At 53.9% G+C, this 17,246-nt stretch overlaps 1 protein-coding gene and 1 long non-coding RNA gene across 15 annotated transcripts in view; one reads left to right on the forward strand and one right to left on the reverse strand.

Moving 5' to 3' along the window:
- Positions 1-17,006, forward strand: part of MN1 (MN1 proto-oncogene, transcriptional regulator) — a 180,835-nt gene extending 163,829 nt beyond the window's left edge. For 3 of the 14 annotated variants that reach the window (XR_013940249.1, XR_013940259.1, XR_013940261.1), the window contains exon 3: positions 6,956-17,006. The gene's annotated coding sequence lies outside the window, so the exon portion shown is untranslated. The remainder of the gene's footprint in view (positions 1-6,955) is intronic. The other 11 variants (XR_013940258.1, XR_013940260.1, XR_013940262.1 and 8 more) reach the window with 9 other exon arrangements.
- Positions 687-6,962, reverse strand: LOC308179200. Its single transcript, XR_013940274.1, has 2 exons — positions 2,702-6,962; positions 687-2,266 (listed from the first exon to the last, which is right to left on the reverse strand). It is a non-coding gene; the product is annotated as an uncharacterized lncRNA (long non-coding RNA).
- Positions 17,007-17,246: the final 240 nt, after the last annotated feature.

Raw genomic sequence — 17,246 nt, forward strand, 5'->3', positions numbered from 1 at the left:
TAACATGGAAAACTCCAGGTCACCTGAGGAGACAGTTCAGAAGCAGTGTCTTGTGTTTGGGGGAAAGGGGAAAAATGGTTTTAATCTCCCCAAAAGAAAAAATCTTCCCCAGAGCTGGGTTGGAGGCTACAGGACCGCACAGTCTCCAGAGCTGCGGGCTGGGCAGTGATCTTGCAAGCAGTGTACTAACACAGCAAGCACGGATTCTCCTGGCCCCATAAGCTGTTTGTGTGGCAGGAGCAGTCTCTTGCAGAGGGCGAGGTCCCACCGCAGCCCGGGGGTGTGCGGGGGCAGCTCCTGCCTGCCCCACCAGGATGGGCCCTGCGGCCGTGGGGGCTGCGTCGGGCTTCTGCGGTGCCGCCCGTGGGCATCACGCCTCTGTTCTGGGAACTGGCAAACGCACACGTGCGGCAGATCTTCGGGTTTTAGTGGAGGATTTAGTAGGAGCCAGCCCCGATGCCTGGCTGGGGCTGGGTACCCCCCTGAGCACCAGCGCTGCACGGGGTTTTGCAGTCAGCTTAGAGGGAGAAAGGTGAAGGATGAACCCAGCTCCTGGACAGATGCAAACCCAAAGGGAAACAGTCTCAAAACACTTGTTTAAACGTGTAATTAGAGGTCACCACTTGCTCTGAAATCTGTACTTCATCTGGAGCCTGCAGATCAGAGAGAGCATTTTCCCCCTACAGAGACTAAAGCAGGACACATCCTACTGGCATGTGCATATTTACACCTGATTTTACTAATTCCTGCGTGCCGTGAGGAGACACTGACCAGACACAGATAGTCAGGCAAGTTTTTTTTGGCTCAGACTGTGGGTGCTGCGTTTCTTTTCTCCCCCCAACAGGTTTGGAAGTCTTTGTGCCTAATCAACTGCAGCTCTACATTTATGGAGCAAAGCATTAGCAGCTGGTAACATAGCACGACGAATTAGGGGCTGCCTGTGCCAGGGAGCCTTGCAAAAACTTCTTGGGCTCGCCACGAGCAACCTGGCTGAGGCACTGTGCGGGGACAGGGTGGCACAGAGGCTGGGATCCCCATGGGGGGAGGCAGGGGGGCACGGAGGGAGCGTGCTCCCGAAGGGCAGGCGGCGTGAGCTCGGCCGTGCCCTGCCGTGCGTGCTGGCACTTGGCTCGGCTCCATGGCAAAAGGCAAGCAGCTATCCCGCTGCTCCCTGCTGCAGCGGCCGTGTCAGGAGGACCCTGGTCGTGCTCAGGGTGATTTTCAGAGGGCTGAAGGATATTATTCTCTCTGGCAGACTCATCAATACTTTTAATTAGCTATTTTTTTTTTTAACTCTGCTTCCATTCCCTTCATAGATATCAGGCTCTTAACAGATTTGAGTATGTTTTGAACTGCCATACTCAATGCCATTTAAATCACTTCTCAAGGGCACTGGGCCAGGGATGTGCAGTGGCAGTTTAAAAGGATTAGAGGCCTTTGTTTTTTCACAAGTGGTTCAATTTACAAAAGATCAGGGTTCAAGACCTGCACACTATAAAGTGACTTAAAGCCATGAAATCTATTTCTCACTAATTCTAGATTACTCTCTACTTAGGAGCCCAGGGTGCCAAAAATGGTGGTTTTTGTTAAAATGATATGAAATCCTAATGCAAGTCCTTTTAACCACTGCTGCCTCGTATACAATGTCATGCAAATTCTGGACCTATGTGAGCAATTATGTAGCAATGAACATGATCATTTTGATTAAACCAACACGTGTTTTCAAAGATTTTATTTAAACTAGATAACCGTAAAACTTTGTCACTTAGCTTCTCCTCTTGGGCATATGCACAATGCATTAAACACCCCACGTATCTCTTTTGTAAAGTCTGAGCATTAATTGCTCACTGCTTATTCAAGCAAAGCCCCCATTGAGGTAAATGGGATTTTGTCTGAATAAAGGCTGCAAAATTGGACCTCTTGTCTGTAGGAAAGAGATAGGAGACCTATTTGTACTTCGGGATCTCCTGCTGCAAAACTGGAGCGTTAAGGAAGAGAGACTTTCTGTTAAAAAAGTTTTATCTTACTCAGCATCTACTTGTAATTTGAAATCGAGAGCCCATGGCCCATGCGATCATGAATAAAGAACAGTGGGAGAAAGTGGGTCAGTCTGGCAAGAAGGTAGGAGCTGCCCCGATTGTTGTTCTCTCAGCCATTAGCTTCACAAGAGAATCCTTTTTCTCACTGGACGACTGTACTTTATTTTTCTAAAGCAGTATCCCTCTGACAACCAAAAAGGAATACTGCATCTGCAAATGAATGGTGCCTGCAAAGAGACAACATGAAATTTTTAAAAAGCATGGTAATAAACGCTATTCAAAAAAAACACAATCTCTGAAAAACACGGCCTATTGAAATGACAAGCCGAAAATCATTTGCTAAGCACTGAAATGGCCCCTTTTGTCACCCCAATCCTTCTGTTGACAGTTACCTTTCAATCCTACAATTGTGCAGTAAGTACTGATTTTTATTCAATGTTCTATTCACCCTGCGTATTAATGAAAAGAAAAAAAACTTGTAAGAATAGCCTTTAATAGGCTGATAGACAAGGCTCCCCTATTCTCCTGCTAGAGCTCCTCTTATCAGCTTCTCACAGTATTGCTTGCTTGCTCAATTCTTTCCCTTTTCTAAACTTTGCTCACCCATCTGGGCTTTTTCTCAACTGAGATGGAAACATTTTTATTTCAAAAGTCTCACTGACCTTTTCTTCTCCCCAAGACAGCACGTTAGGTAAAGCACCAGCCTCAGACGAGGCTTTTTTTAGGCTCAGAGAGTACAATGAGTGGATCTGGTCTCAACCCATCTGGAGGCGAGCGCCGATCTGCACGAGCGGCTGGACGCGAGGTTCCCTGGTTCCCTGGGTTCCCTGACACGCTGCAGCTCGCGGGGCCTGGGAGGTGACAGGACAGCGGAGGAGGTGGCAGCAAGAGGCATCAGCCCTGAGTGCGCCATGCTGCGGGCAGGACGGCGCGGGGTGGGCACGGGGACGTGCTGCTGGTGGTGCTGCTGCTGGTGGTAGCGCTGGTGCTGCTGGTGCTGCTGCTGGGGAGCGGGCGGGGGGCCCGGGGTGCCGGCAGGGGCTCGGTGCACGCAGCCCCAACCCCAGTGCCCCCCAGAGCTCCCAGCAGCGCGGCTGCACTGCGACCAGCTGGGGCGGCTCTTCCTGGGCAGGCCAAGGCTTTGCCACTCCTTGGCCGAACACGCTGCCATCCCTTGGCCAAAGCCATGACTCTCATGCAGTTATTGCAATTAGGAAGTGTAAAATTAAAACCGGAAGGTGTTGTTCTTGGCTAAGCATATCAAATGATACTTCTTCCAACTTTCCAGTAGCAATAAGCAGCGTTGCAAAACCTAGCAATTATATTTATTACAATTCAAAATCAACTTAGTAGCACGTGTCCCTGATCGCAGAGGCATTCCCACTCTCACGGGGGCTGCTGCCCTTTGTCCAGTGCCAGCACTGCTGGCAGAGCACAGTGCATCACCGCGACGCCCTGGTACCGGCTGTCACCGCTGCGTTCGGAGCTTGGGTGGCACAGCCACCAGCCAGGGCGAGCCCGCAGGGCCCCGAGGAGCTGCTGGAGACGTGCGGGCACCGCAGCTGCAGGGCTGCTGTGGCTGGGGCTGCATGGCACGGCCATGCCGCAGGGCAGCGAGCAGGGACCCAGCCCTGAGCCCACCTCTGCGCCCCTGCCAGCACAGCAGTAGCCCCCTGGCGAGCCCCCGGCCCCTTTGGCAGGCAATGCGCAGCCAGACGCCCGGTGCAGTCCCACGGCCTGGGCTGCAGGCTGCCTCGGCCCAGCCTGGAGGCGAGGGGCCCCTCTGCCCGGCCAGCCGGGGTGTGTGTGTCGTTCTGAGCCCGCTCCCAGATGCGCTGCATCCCCCTGCTCCGGAGGGGAGAAGCCTCCTCCTTCTCTGCATTCCCCGCTCATGCAGTTTTTCTTTCCAGTAGGGAAATTCAGCACATAACTATCCAGGATTGCAAAAATGTAAACAGTCTGTGTTACATGTCTTCAAATTACAGGCCCGCTGCTCTACACATGTGCAGCTAATAGAAGCACTCTGCTAGCGCAGGGCTGGGTCCAGGCGGGCGCCAGCGCCTGCCCCGTGCTCGCTGCCCCAGGGTCCCCTCGCGGCACACCGTCCTGCACCCCCTGGCTGCTCTCCCCTCAGCTAGTGCCGGCCGAGCTGCCCGGCGAATATTAAATAGAAGAAGTCTACTTAGCGGTTGTTTGAATAGAGGAAATTGTTTTACATTGTGATGCAATATTTCCACACCGGGGTCTCATTTATGCAGCATATTAAAGTCAACACACGGCACATCTATCTCCATAAGGAGCCAGGCCCATTATCCCCAGTTACTTTTAAGCAGTCTTTTGCTTAGTTCTGACGTGCCTGCCAGTGCCATATATCAAAAGGAATGCAGTTCTTTAAACTGCAGCTTGTGATTGATAGTTTAACCTTTTTCTCTGAGGTTAATTCGATATATGCTGGTGTAAACTATAAACCAAAGCTCCAGTCTGTCGGGAGGAGGTAATCTACATGGCACTCTTTATGAGATTTCAGGTGCTGCAGTAATTACACTGTCTCCTCCTCCCTTTGCCCCTTCTTCCCTCCTGGCGAGAGGAGGAGGTTTCCTGGCTCGCCGCCGGACGGTCACGGAGCACTCAGCGCCCAGCTCTGCCCGGGTGTGTGAGCAGAGGCACGTGCCTTGCTCTGGACACCTCCCGAGGCTCCTACATTCACGTTAGGAGCTCCTCAGCTCATGTGGGCTTTTGGTGTGGCTGAGCTTGTCTTGCTCTGGGACGTATTTTGGCCTCAACACCTAATGCCAATCCTGGAAATCAATGGGAAGAGGCATGACAGTGAGCTCCTTTCTCAGCACGATCCTTTCGAGGACCTGAAGGTCTGCAAGGCTCAGCAGGTCAGGCAGAGCAGGGATCTCCCACCACAGCTTTGCTGCCATTTCTGGAGCCCTGTGCTCCCCTGGCACTCTGCTCCTCTCACACACAGGCAGAGCTGTGGGTGATGCTGACTTACGGTGGGACCACACCAGTGCCTATGCCCAAGTAAGAGCCGCGTTGTGCGGCTTCATCTGCCCTGACCCTTTGGTCAAGCCCCGACTGGGGGGAGAAGCGCCCTGCCCAGCCCTGCCTCGCTCCCTGCTGGCACCCCTTCAGGCCCCACGGCCAAGCCATTGAGCGGCCACCCTGGTGTTCTGGAGGGACAGGGGCCGAATGGCTTGCTGGAGCTCAAGCCTCTCTTTGTTTCTTTATTTTCTCTTCTCTGTTTCATTTGTTGCTTGGCTCCCTCCGACAGAAAGCAGGGAGTTAGAAGGGATGTGCTGCCTTCCCATCGTTCTTTTGTGGCATGTTGTCAATAGAGCCCATGGCAAAGAGAACCGGCGTGATGGGGCCAAATACATGACATCTGAGGGTGCCGCACCTCTGCATCTCAACACTCCGAGCCTGGGTGGGGGGCTTTGTCTCACTTGGGAACATCCAGGAGGCTGCAGACTTTCCTTGGAGCTGTGGGAATCTCACTGGGTTTGTGAACTGAGGGAAGGAGAAGTTCTGAGCATGAGGGGTCAGGGGACAGCTGCAACTTGTGGGATAAGGGAGGGCCCGTGTTCCAGGCAGAGCGCCAGGATTTGTATTTGCAATTTTTCATACAGCTGGCCTGCCTGCAGCATCTTTACAAAGGAAAGTGGGGGAAACAACCAGTCCTGGAGCAGCCTGACCACAGAGCCCTGTGCTGCGGCCCGTGAATTACAGAGGTCTGCAGATGCCGGTTCCTCCCAGGCACTATTTCCTCCAATCTGGGCCCTTTCTGACTGCAGCACAGAGCCGGGAGGCCACTTGTGATGGCTGCGCTGGCAGGGGCACCCAGGAAGGTGTCTGCCCTCTCCTTGGCCCCCTCCCCGGCTGGCAGGACCGGGAGCCCTGCAGGAGGCAGGAGGCTGCCCAGCAGCAGGCTGTGTGTGGCACGGCTCTGACTCCGTAACGCGCCTCAAAAACGGCGGTGGTTCGCGCGTCTTTCTGGACAGTGTCCTAACAGGGTCATTATTTCCATAGGAAATAACTATTTCTGTTCAAGATCAATAAGAATTGTGGAAAAAAGGAAGAATTTTAAAGGCTTGGTTTAATTTAATCTGTTTCTTTGCAGGACGCTCCCTTTGGTAACAATAGGAATTCGATTCCTGCCAGAGCAGACTCCTTAATTAGACCCCACAAAATGAACAGTAACGTGTCTCTGGGCTGAAATTCTCCCTTTCTGGAGCTTGCAGAAAGGAGGGAGTTTCTAACTCATAATTGCATCTGAATGCAAATGGCTGTGCCAATGTGAATATATTAAAAGCAGCAGCGTCAGCAATCACTGTGAAAAAAAAATACATACAAATGAGGCACTAGCTTATTGCTCCATTTGGATGCTGTGAAATGGCACCTTATTGTGTTATTATAAGATTTCTTGCTTAGTTAACAGAAAATGCTTACAATTAAGTCTGAACTCATTTAGTGCTCAGACTAATTCACATTAGAAAAGAGATGTGACCCCAGCTCCAGATCCCTTTTCTGTGGCTCTTACTTTACATCGGGTGGCAGGTTTCAGGCCGTGGGGTGTGGAGGCAGCACGGGCGTCTGCTACGAGCCTGTCCTGGTCGTGCACAGCCCCGGATGAGTGCTTGAGTGAGGTGTCCTGAGCTCAGCTCAGACAGTTTTGGTCTCGGGAGTCTGACAGAGCGCTCAGGGGCAAAGGAGCCTGCAGAGGCAGGCCCAGAAGTCATTCAGGGTAGAGCTGGTGTGGGGAACAGAAACAACAGCAGTGGGGCAAGTGGGAAGGGACAGGTGGAGTGGGGCAGGTGTGCTTGGAAAAACAGAGGATTAGGCTGGGTGAACAGAGTCTGAGAAGGGAAGTACCCAACAAACTCAGCTTCTATCCCTTTTGCTGCCCACAGGCACCTGGAAATCTGCTGAGGACAGCCCTACCCATCTGTGGACAGATCCAGGGCAGGCGAGCAGCAGCGCTCTGGCAGGGGCTGCACGTGGGCAAGGCATCACGATACTCCCTGTGCTGCTGATGAACCGAGGGGGTGGTGAGATGGTGCTGAGCGATGGGCTTTCCATTTTTTCTTTTTTGTTAATGGATGTCCACAATTACTGGAAACCACTGAATTTAATCTTCTTGCATCTCTGCCCTTCCTATGAAGTCAGGAAATTATCATCCCCTCTACCTTGTAAGAAGGTGAGATAAATGAAGATATCTTTGTGTATATAGTAAACACTGAGATGATGTGCCTTGTAGAAAAGCTTCCCTAGTGCACCAGATAAACCCTCTGCCTTCTAAGCACAGTTTTAAACATGGTAACAAAGGCGGGTGCCATATATTGGAGAATGAGAATAAGATAAATATTGGAAAAGAGTTCCACTGTAAAAAGTTGAGCATGCATCGCACAGTTAGGAGCTCTGGCTTAGTACATCTGAACGAAACAATCAGAATTAAGATTGCAATAGCTTCCTCAATTGTAACGCTCCCTAACTCGGAGTGCTTGGCTTTGAAACAGTAACATTGTTTTATTATACAACTTCTGTGTGGTTTTAGTAGTGCTGCATTTTGTACCTTTCCAAGTGACAGCTGGTTCTCAGGCCGTGGAGACTTCACCCAGGTGCACCAAGGGAAGACAAGCATAGAAAGACTTTCGGCTGAGTGCTGCTGGCCCTGGGACGCTGACCGGAGAGGATCACTGGACAAGTTGGAAGGGAGCCCGGCACAAGCCTGTGCAAGGGGGTGTCTGTGGCAGGCAAACAATTGCTCGGCACAGCCCTGTGCTGTAATCAAAGCTGGCTCCCTGCCCTCTTTCAGAAAAGCTTTGATTGATCCCTGCATTTCAGCACCAGGGAGACATGAATCAAGCCCTGGGCGGGGCAGCGGACGCTGCTCCCGAAAGGTATTGTACACGGCACGGACAGGCTGCCGCGTCCGCAGCGGCTCTTCCCACGAGGAGACAGAGCTGTGCACCATTTACCCAGGTCTCTGCGTGCGGGCATGATCCCACGTCCACAAAGCACCCTGAGATTTAGACCCCCCGTTGCCGAACGGCTCTGGCCGAGCAGGGCTTGAATGGGGTGCTGGGAGGCACGGAGCTGTGGGGTGCAGGCATCCCCCGTGGCTGCTAGAGGGGTCTCTCAGGGGCTGAGCTGGAGGTGCCGGGGCTGGCACGCACACTGCACCTCCTGGCACGTCCCTGCCGTGCAGAAGTCTGTGCCAAGGGTGGTGGGTGTTTGGGATCCCCCCCTTGGCTTCAGCAAGCTGCACTGGTGACGGCAGCTGGGACACCCTGGTGTGTCCTGGGCCAGAGGGTGCAGTGGGGCTCAGGTCGCAGGGAGGTAATTTGCTGGTCTGGGTCTCCTGTCGGCGTAACCCTCCCCAGGGCATTATCTCCATCTAGTCTCTTCTCAACTCTGACTTCTCATTATGGTACTGAGTAACGTAAGACGCCCAGTTGTGCCTGGGATTAATTAATTAATTATAAGGGACATTACACAGACTCCAGGAAGCTGAGAAGCATAGTGCTCTGCCGTGCACCAGTCCATGCACAGGCAGGAGGACAGGTTCCTCGCCAACCCCAGCAAGGAGGAGTTTCCCCTAAGTCCCTTTGGTCTGCAGAGCTTGCCTGAGGGCTGCGGCATGGTTTTGCCCTGCCTGGCAGCTCTGCCAAACCAGCGACGCAGCCAGCGGGCCCCGTCAGCACGTGAACAGCACAGCGTGAGTCCGACAGCTCCTGCTGCCCTTTTCCCAGCGACGTCCGTGCGTTTGGGCTGTTCCAAGGAGACGGCGGCAGCCCCGACGCTGACAGGACTGTGCTCCTTGCCTCTGACACCGCTGAAGGAAGCCTCTCTCAGCCACGGAAGTATAAACACTTTTCTTGTACAAATAGTAATTGTAGAAAGAGGCCTGTGGATAAATTATTATCGTGACCCTCATTCTGGTGTGAAAAACTTTCTCTAGCTGCTGAGTGAAAAGTCAAAATTTGCATTTAAATAGAAAACGTTTGTCAGCATGTAACATGCAGGGACCTGTGCTGCAGGGGTCCCTGGGACAAGGCGAGAACACCGCGGGCGGTAGCACCGCTGTCCCAGGCAGCAGAGCAGAGAGCTGCTGGTGCTGGTGAGACGGGCTCCAGCAGCCCGCAGCTCTCCCCAGGTCCCTGCTCACACTTCAGCTGTACCCCCTGTGAGCGTGGCCGAGGGTGGCACTCGGTGCGTCCTGCTGCACGGGGCCGGCTGGGGATGTGTGGCTGCCACTGAACGCCCTGCGGGGTGAGGGCACGGGGCTGACACTGCTGCTCCTCCAGCTGCAGCCCGGGTGCCTGCAGCTGAGCTCCACGTGAACGGCTCTCTGCTTGGCCTTGGGCTCTGGCCGTGCACGCTCGGTGCGCCGTGATGCGCCAGGAGGCTAGTCCAGAGCAGGACCTCTAGCTCTGAAATCATCGCAAGTGACTCAGAAGTTTTTGATGCGTGCAAGACAGGCTAAGGCACTTTCTGGGGTTTCAGAGTGGATAAAAGCTGCTGTTGTTGGCATAGTTTCTGCTTTACATGGTTTTTATGGTTGGAAGCGGGACTTGGACAGAAGCCCAGTGGAGTCAAACTGGGTTTCCAGGGCAGGCTGGCAGGCGGGAGCTGGGGCTGTGCTGTCCCTTGTCTCCTCCTGCACACCCCGGAGAGGGCAACTGAGCTGCCGGCCATGTGGGGTCTGGCCGGGGAGTAAGAGGTGCCCCGCAGGCTGTGCACGCTGCTGTGGGCCTTTGGGGCCTCTCCTGCCTTTCTCCGTATTTGCAACATGGACCTAACCTGTAAAGCTGTTGTTTTAATAGCCCTTCTGTATGAGCACGCGTGGTGTCAGCATCCCAGGCTGCCCGCGGCTGGGTGCTCAGCCACAGCAGCACCCGCGTGCCCACCACTGCTGCTGGCCGCTGTGCGTGCCCCACGCGCGCTGGGCAGCCTTGTGCAAGGGCGGCGCTCCTGCTGTGCCCACCCGGCACGTGCCGGCACGGCTCTGCCAGAGACTGGCCCAGGCAGCAAGGGCCACGCACAGAGGGAGAAGTGCAACGCATTTTAGGAGGTATATAAATGAATTAAGACCCTTTTAAAGGTTAACAAGGTCCACTCTGTCTGTCATTAAAGTAACTTCATGCATTTAAAATTTAACGGTCAAACCAATTAGCAATAAAAATGTTGTATGAACTGCATTTTATTGGATTCCGGTCAAGCCGGAATCGGTTAAATGTATGATGTCTAATAGATTTTTCTGCTTTTCTCCCTTCATTTTAGACACAACCTGTACTTCCCAGGTCCAGTGAAAAACAGCAGTGCCCATGGAGAGAACCAAGTGGGGGCACTTCTCTGGTCACTGCTGCATCCCCCTGAACTGTGTGCGCAGGGTGCCCAAAAGCCCTTTCTAGTGAGAGCAGCAGGTAACAGAGAGCAATCTTTGTTTGGCAAGAGAAATTAATGTGCTAGTGCAATAGTAACCTTGTCTTCTGGGTCGTGGCTGCTAAGAGGTGGAGCAGTTGCTTCCTTTACAGAAGCTGTAATTATCTGATTTATTTTTTCATTATTTCTGTGAGGGCAAACCTGGCAGCGCCACACCTGCAGCGGGGTTGTGGTGTACATGGCTCTGACCCGCACGGCCCAGCATGGCTGTGCAGGCAGGGGGACGCAAGGGAATGCAGGCACCCGGGGAGTCCCTCAGTTAAACTTCAGCATCCGCACTGCTGGTATCAAATGGCACCCGGAGCAGCAAGTCACGGGACCACGCGTGAGCTCAGGGGAGGTGAGCACCCTTTGGAAATCACTCGGCTCTCCCGGTCATGGCGTTCTGAGTGCCACCCCCACCCCGCTGCAGCAGGGCCCTCTCCAAAGTTCCTGCCCACCTCGTGGCTGAGAGGACAGTAAAGGAAAATCATCTGCACAAGGGACCCAAAGAGCTGATGCAGCAAGTTCCAGGCCTCAGTAAAAATTACAGGATTACAGCACATCTTGTGCCAGTAATAAGTACCATGTGAATCGGGATGTTTGCATAATTGCAGGCTGTCGGATGGCCAAGCAGCCATTGGAGCGTATTGCAAAGGAATCAGTTCAGAGGAGATTTAGATGGTACCTGATTAGTTAAATTGCCAGCACCTGTTCACTTTTTATTGCAAACATAAACATGAACAGTTTCAAACAACTCAAGAAGTGTTTGATGCATCCAGCATTTTCCAGTTCGGCATTGATAACCTCTGGCAGTAAGAGAGCACAACGCTGCGCTGGGTGAACATGGGCAAACCTCCGGCCCTGTTCCACTCCTGAAGAAACCAAGGAGAGGTATTGTGCCTGACCGTACACAAACTTCATGGGACTTCTTTTGGAAAAAGGCGGCATGGACAAGTGGAACAAGAGTGGACGAGACGGCCTAATCATAAATCTGTTCCTGCTTCCATGCAAAAATCAGTAAAGCCAAACTCAAAGCCATGGCGGAGGGCATTGGATAAATTCTCTGCTGATGCTTATCTCCCACAGAACCCCGCAGTTAGCAAACAGCATTGGTACCCGACAAACTTCAGTGAAAACTAGCTTGCGCTTAATTGCAGGACACTTCCAGGAGAGCACAAAATAGCGGAGATTTTTGCAGGAGGCGAGGATCCTGCAGGGCTCCTGCCAAGTGCCACTGAGGAGGGGGCCTGGCCTCCATCGTGTGAGAGCTGGGCTCTCACCTGTGGCCGTTTCATTCCCTTCAGCAGGGCGGCATCGTGACGGCCTCGTTACCTGCGGGGTCAGACCTGAGGGTGACGAGGGGTGCTGTGCTGGGGGCAGCTGGTGCAGGACCGGAGCCGTGGAGCACGTGGGCAGCCTGCCTGGTCCCTGTGCCTGCAAGGCTGGCCCAGCAGGGCAAGGGGCGAGTTCTTGCGACACCGTGAGCAAACTGAGCATCGCCAGCCTTCAAGCAAGAGGATTCAGCAGGCTGAAAGCTCCGGCACTTCGCCAGTCAGCAGGGCGGTGGCGTGGCTCGGCCTCAGGAGGGGATGGCGGTGTTGCTGTTGGCACGGCTGGTGCAGCGCGTCCCCACTGGCAGTGCCACGACGCCGGCACTCCCCAGCACTGTGGTGGCACCACTCAAGCTTTGCTCTCAAGTGCTCTCAGTCCAAGGGCAGGCCAGGCACCGGGCGTGGAGCTGACTCACCCAGGGCTGTGCTTCGGCTGCTGGAAGGGCTCAGCACCGGGGCTGCACCCCAGGCACAGCAGCACCAGCCCCTTCCACATGCTCTCACGGGCTCTGCAGGACGCTGCCCCGCCACCTCCCTTGGTCCCTCCTCACCTCTTGTCCAGACACCCCCCTGGTCACATCTAATGCTCATACAGCTGGGCACTTATTTCAGCAGCCTGAGCCCTCTTGATTCCTTGATCTCCTGTCCGAGACCATCCCTGTCTTAGTCCACCAGCAGATCACGTCCCATGAGATGTGATTTCAGGTGAAATATCAAAGCAGAGCATCAGTCATTTCAGATACGAATTTTGCATGACACGCTGTCCAGGAGTGATGGCCATTTGGGGCATTGTCATTATACAGCAAGGCATCATTGCTGTGATGGACTGGGTCTGCAGCTTGGTCGCCAGCAGCAGCTCATGATGAACAGCTCAGCTCAGACATGGGCGTCCCTTTCAGCCCTCAGCCAAGCGCATATCCTGCTGCCCAGCAAGGGAAGTGCTGCTGGTGCCTCTGCTCCCCTGGGGATGCTGCTCCTGGTCCCCGTGCTCTGTGCTCTGCTTGTGCCCTGCCTGCCCCCGCTGTCTCCAGCAGCACCATTCTGCCACCCAGCCGAGGTGCGGCAGCGGGCCTCCAAACCCAGCTCTCCTGGTCTTGTCCCAAGACCACCCCCTGGCCCTGACCCGGCTGAAATGTGAAATGTTCCCTTTCTGGGGCTGGTGTGAGCGCAGGGATCCGCACTGGGGACCTCAGGCACAGCTGGGAGTGGAAGCCAGGGCAGACACCAGCTGGCACCGAGCTGTGCCCCTCAGTCCAGTGAAGGAGATTTGTTCTTCCTTTCCTTGCCGGGACGGACGGGGTTTGCTGCTGGGCTGGGCAGAGCTGTCTCCCTGATGGGCTGATGCATTTTCTCTTTGTGTGGCCAGAATACCCAACATAAGCCTGGGAGGAATCAGGGGCCAAGGAATTAGAACCTGTTCAGTGCTGATCACCGATCAAAATGAAAAATTAGCGGGGGGAAGGGGAGGAGGGAGCGGGGTTAACTCTCAGCAGAGCTGCGCTGAGGGTCTGCACGCCCAGGCTGCGGCTCCCAGCACCCCCAGAGATGTTGTGGAAACCAGATGTTGAGGAGCAGAAATGAGGGGGGAGTGCGGGGCTGGTATCTGTTCATAATTACTCTTGATTTTGTGCGATGACATTGAGATTGTAGGCAAACATGAAAGAACACTTGTGGGGACAGCAACATTCATGCCGACCAATGGATTAATACAGCATGACTGACATGTTCAGAGCAGGAAGGCGCACATGGAAGTGTTTTGCTGGGTTTGATGTTCCACAGGCCCGGGGTCCCCCTGGCGCTGCTGATCGCCCCCCTGCTCAGGGCTCAGCGCCCTGCGCGCCCCGGAGCCTTCCTGCGGCACGCGCGTGGCGAGGACGGGTCCCTGGTGCTGTGCCAGGAGGAGGCTTCGGGCCACACGACTGCGCCGGGGGGGGATATGTGCTCGCCTGCCCTTGCTAAGTGCACAGCAGCTCTGCAGCCCCACAGAAACCGGGCATCGCCTCCAGGAGATGGGGAACACAGGGTCAGAGCGGGGCTGGGTGCTGGGCTCTCGGTGACACCAGGACAAGCCCGGCAGAGCTGGCTTCCTCCAGCTCAGCAGCCGGAGGTCTGGGCCAGGCAGGGCACTGGAACAGATCTGCAGGCCGCCACCAAGGAAATCTGGCCTTGAAGCCTTCTTCCCTCTGGACAAGAGGAAAACTTGAGCTCATTTCAATGAGCAGTTAGCCAGGTCCAGCAGGAGTGGGGAAGCCTCCCACTGCCTTCAGCAACATTGTTAAAAATGAGTTTAACCAAGTTTCTCCACACTTGGAGGAAGCAATAAAGATAAGGAGTGGTCATACAAACACTGCATTTACCAGCTTTAGTAACAGCATCGTGTGTCAACAGCTGGAATGCATTCTTCACAGAAACTTACAATTTTTATTCAAAAAGGGGCTTGCATAAACAGCCCAGCATAAAACTGCCCCCGAGGTCTGCGTCCCCAGAGCTAGTCCATGGGCACCATGTGGTAAAAGCTCGTTCAGAGCCTGGGTTTGGAGACCAGCGAGTTCCAGCAGCCCCAGCACCCAGGGCTGCTGGGGGAAGAGGGGTTTCCCTGGGGCTTGTTGGTGCTGGCAGAGCATTCAGCTGTGCCGTGATGGGGTAGCTTTCAGGAAGGCTGAGTGAACCTCGTACTAAAGCAATTCACTGACTCAGTAACAGTGCATCAATGGTTAAAATTTAAAGCTTAGCCACATGTTTCAGTTAAATTGGAGCAATTAACAAGTAATCAGATTAACAAAGTACTGTATTCTGGATAAAAGGATTTTTCCTTTAGTAATTGCCCTGTGGCATGCACAAAGTAAAAAGCCTCCAATTTAGGAAATGGGATCAGAACTCCAGGCTGGGAGCACGGTGCTCCCCCCAGCCTCGGTGTGCGCTGGGGGACACAGGTAGCTCCTGCCATGGGCACAGCACACACGGCCCCCAGCATCACCTATGCAGCCCCTTCCTTTGGGGAGGAGTATAATTTGATTTGGCCCTGGGAGCCTAACACAATGCATTCTGAAGAGTGGTCTGAACCAGCCTCAAAGCAGACGCCCGGTGAGGTTTCACCCAGCAGGTAGGTTCCTTCATGCCCTGGAGAAGGACACTCCTATAAGGGCCAGGCGAGAGGTGCGGGAGGCACAAGCACCGCGCTGTTGGACCAGAGGGGAGGTCACTCCAGTCAGCCTGCTCACTGAGCAACCAACTGAGCACATTCCTTTTGAACCTGGAAAGAAAGTGTTGCAATTTCTAATTTGTAGAATAATGGAAAAAGGAGTGTGTGAATGGAGAGACCCAGAAGAGCAGATGGGCAATGCGAGCTGCCCAGCTTCCCAAGCAGATTCCAGACGCTTCTGGGATTCCTCGCACCAGCAGGGTTTTTTTGTTTGTTTTGTTTTTTCTTTTTTAGCGGTTTGGCATCCTTCCTTTCTTAACCTTCATGTTTTGCAGAAGCAGCCTTGCTGGGTGCATGACTGGGGAAGCACGGAGCAGCACTTTGCGTCTGACCGGCTGGTGCCAGCAGCTGCCAGACTCTCCGCAACGCTCATGAATTGTTTTGCTCCTTCCCCTTCTTTCAAACCACTATTACCAGCCCTGTTCTTAATCATCTCAGGTCAAACCGAGCTGCAGCCTGTGGTTTGGCTGCCTGTTTGTTTAACTCTGTGTGGCTGGGAAGGGGTCACTGTCGCTCGCAGGCTTGGGCAGAGCTCCTCAGCCCTGCAGGCTCTGGTCTGACAGCCAGCCAGCTCACTGCTGCCTTCGCTGCTGCTGAGGAGCCACGGCAGCTCCTGCAGCCCTGCGACGGGCCCGTGCACCCAGCACCTCCCCTGCCTGGGCGCGTGGCTTCTGGCAGCGTAACGATGCCAAGATGCCACTGGTGCACGCAGTGCCACCCAGCTCAAGGGAAGATCCTGCGTAAACCACAAAGTTGCATATTATCAGAGCTGGTCGCATCTTACCAGAGCTGGATGCATGTTATTTCAGAGTTCGATGTCTCGGTGGAAGCGGCCAGCTGGCTCTTCCACCCAAAGGCACAGAAAACCCCCCTGAAGAGCAATTGAGGGGTTCTACAGCTTTGACTCCAGACTCACCACTGTTTGCCCTGAGCCTCAGGAACAAGTAACTTTTAAGGAAGAAAAAGCAAAATCCTCACCAGTTCCTACACCATTCTGCACATTTAAGAGACCTGCCATGTAGCAGCAGCCCCAAAGGAGGTGATTTGTACCCAACAGGTCCCATCACCTACAGCAGCTTCCAAGGACACATCTGTGAGCACTACCCTCACCTCTGCCAGTGCCCAACCCTTCTCCAGCCCCAAGGGTGCACCCAGCACGAGGGTCCCTCCCCAAACCTCATCTGGAGAGCTGGGACACACAGCCGTGCTCTCAGATGCTTCTTCCCAGAAAGAGGGAACAAGGAAGCCACAGCCCCCTCCTGCTTACGCTGCTTTTATCACCTGCAACTGGGTCCTTTCAGCTGGTCCCCACTGTACGTGGGTAACCCCTTACACACCAGCTCAGGCCCAGGCCAGCCCTGCCCCACAGGGGCAGCAGGGGCCCGGTGCAGCAGGGCGGCGGCACGGCGCCGAGCTGCAGCCCACGCAGAGCCCCGGTCCCCGTGCCCGCAGCAGAAGGCGAGGCGGCTCCGGGGCACGTGCGGGCAGAGGCAAACCCGCTGCTAACGGGAGCAACGGGGCAGCACCGCGCTGAGGTCTGGGAGCCAGGCAGGGCTCCGCAGGGAGGATGCAGACCTCTGCTTTGCTGAATACTTGTGGCATTCGTGGGCAGTTAGAGGATTAAGCGCTAACCCCAGCGCGCTCGTGCGTGTGCGTGTGCCTGCAGCAGGCGCAGCTGGGCCAGCCCGGGAATGGACGCTCTCCAGAGCAGTAATACTTTACGCAGAATTGTTTTCTCTAGGCCAGGATTATCGTAATGATCTGGGTAGCTAGCCGCAGCTCCAATCCTATTACTCCATTAGCATGGGCGTTATAAGGTGACACTCTGCATCTGCTTGACAAAACGCAGCTTCAGACTTTGCACTGAGCATTTTAACTGAAAGGAATTTAGTTTTCACTTGAAGAGGATTCTCTATTATTATTGGCTTATAGCTGCTTAGAAATAAACAGCAATAAATACTCTGCCAATTTACTTTCAGAATGTTCTCATTTAAAACACTCCATGCAGAAAAATATTAACAAAATAAACTCCTAGCTTGTAAAAGGCTAAAGAGAGCTTTTTTTAATTTTATTTTTTTATTTTTGTGTGTCAATGTTTGTAGAAGTATTTTCTAAAGAAGCTGCAATTTGAATTAAGCAGCCATTGGTAACGTGTTCTCTCGGGGCAAGCCACCGAAGATTGCTGTATATATTTGCTGTGTGCTAGCAATCGTGAAAGCTAATAGCAAACTTGGCAGTAAG

The sequence above is a fragment of the Anser brachyrhynchus genome (genome assembly GCF_964034855.1).
Source record: "Anser brachyrhynchus genome assembly, chromosome: 17".
NCBI lineage: Eukaryota > Metazoa > Chordata > Aves > Anseriformes > Anatidae > Anser > Anser brachyrhynchus.